Raw genomic sequence first — 2,238 nt, 5'->3', positions numbered from 1 at the left:
GAGAGAAACCTTTGATAACCTGGGAACATACAAGATGATGTTTAATCCGGACAAGTGTGTCTTTGGTGTACCGGCGGGCAAGCTATTGGGTTTTCTAGTGTCCAACAGGGGAATTGAGGCTAATCCGGAGAAGATCACGGCTATCACCTCCCTGGCTAAACCGAAGTGTATCAACGATGTTCAACGCCTGGCAGGCCGGATTGCTGCGCTAAGCCGGTTTATCAGTCGCCTGGGTGAGAAGGCAATCCCTTTGTATCAGATGTTGAAAAAGACGGATCAGTTTATCTGGAGTTCTGCTGCTGATGAAGCATTTGAGGACTTAAAGCGGCAATTGGCCAATCCACCTGTGCTCGCCGCTCCCATTGACAAGGAGCCGTTACTGCTATATGTTGCTGCTAATGTTCGGGTGGTCAGCGTAGCTATTGTGGTGGAGTGAAAAGAGGCAGGTAAGGAGCATCCGGTTCAATGTCCAGTCTATTATATCAGCGAGGTGCTCATTGAATCCAAGCAAAGGTATCCGCATTGGCAGAAGCTGGTGTATGGTGTTTTTATGGCAAGCCAGAAGCTTAAACAATATTTCCAAGGGCACTCAGTTACGGTAGTCAGTTCTGCTCCTTTGGGAGATATCATCCAGAACCGGGAAGCAACTGGCAGGATTGCAAAGTGGGTTATAGAGCTGGGGCCGTACGGTTTGAAGTATGTGCCTCGGACAGTGGTTAAGTCTCAAGCACTTGTTGATTTCATCAATGATTGGACAGAAATGCAAGCACCTGAAGAAAAGCCGGATCATACGTATTGGACCATCCATTTTGACGGATCCAGGCAGTTGGAAGGCTCGGGGGCTGGAGTCGTATTAACTTCCCCACGAGGTGATAAGTTTTGTTATGTTCTCCGTTTAATGTTCCCTTGTACTAACAATGAGTATGAAGCCTTGCTCCATGGTCTCCGGATGGCTAAGGAGATGAATCTAAGTCGAGTTAAGTGCTTCAGTGACTCGGACCTTGTGGCTCAGCAAGTGTCTGGCACTTGGGACTCCAAGGACCCACTCATGGCAGCATATCATCGTGAGGTGGATATTGTTGCAGGTTATTTTAGAGGCTATCAGGTGGAACACGTAGACCGGCGGAAAAATGAAGCGGCGGACGCTTTAAGCCGGCTGGGCTCTCAGCGCAAACCGGTCCTGCCCAACGTTTTTCTGGATGTGCTGCACAACCCGTCGGTGAAGATCCCTGGTGAAGAGGATTTGGCTATTCCTGATCCAGAGGCTCAATTGGTGGCAGTTCTTCATGTTATTCCGGATTGGACGCTTCCTTACCTGGCGTACAAGAACCGGGGCGAGTTGCCAGAAGATGAGATTCTGGCCCGGCAGATAATCCGGCGATCCAAGTCCATGGCTGTCATCAATGGTGAGTTGCATCATTGCAGTGTATCAGGAGCTTTTCAACATTGCGTGTCTCCTGAAGAAGGCCGTGACATTTTGCATGAGATCCATGAAGGAGATTGTGGTCACCACGCCGGTTCAAAGTCTCTGGTGGCTAAAGCGTTTCGCCATGGTTTCTATTGGTTAACTGCTCATGCTGATGCGAAGGATCTGGTCAGACGATGTGATGGTTGCCAAAGGTTTTCAAGACGTGCTCATGTACCATCTCAAGAATTGAGAATGATTCCAATTACTTGACCGTTCGCGACTTGGGGGCTGGATATGGTTGGGCCTTTCAAAAGGTCCAAAGATAAGAAGACCCACCTCCTAGTGGCGGTTGACAAGTTTACAAAGTGGGTAGAGGCAGAACCTGTTAGCAAGTGTGATGCGTCCACGGCGGTTCAGTTCATCAAAAAGGTGATTTTCCGGTTTGGCTTTCCGCACAGTATTATCACAGATAATGGTACCAATTTGTCCAAAGGTTCTATGAAGGAGTTCTGCGAACGGGAGCATATCCGGCTCGACGTTTCATCAGTGGCACATCCACAGTCCAATGGTCAAGCAGAAAGAGCTAATCAAGAGATCTTGAGAGGCATCAAGCCCCGGCTCATGGTTCCTTTGCAGAGAACGCCGGGTTGTTGGGTAGAAGAATTACCATCTGTGTTATGGAGCATCAATACAACACCCAATAGATCAACAGGATACACACTGTTCTTCATGGTTTATGGAGCGGAGGCGGTTCTCCCTAGTGATATCCGTCATGACTCACCTCGTGTCACGGCTTATATTGAAGCGGACAACGAGACAGCGCGGCAAGA

The sequence above is a fragment of the Triticum aestivum genome, chromosome 1A (assembly GCF_018294505.1).
Source record: "Triticum aestivum cultivar Chinese Spring chromosome 1A, IWGSC CS RefSeq v2.1, whole genome shotgun sequence".
NCBI classification, from domain to species: domain Eukaryota; kingdom Viridiplantae; phylum Streptophyta; class Magnoliopsida; order Poales; family Poaceae; genus Triticum; species Triticum aestivum.
Note: the sequence above shows the minus strand (reverse complement) of the source record.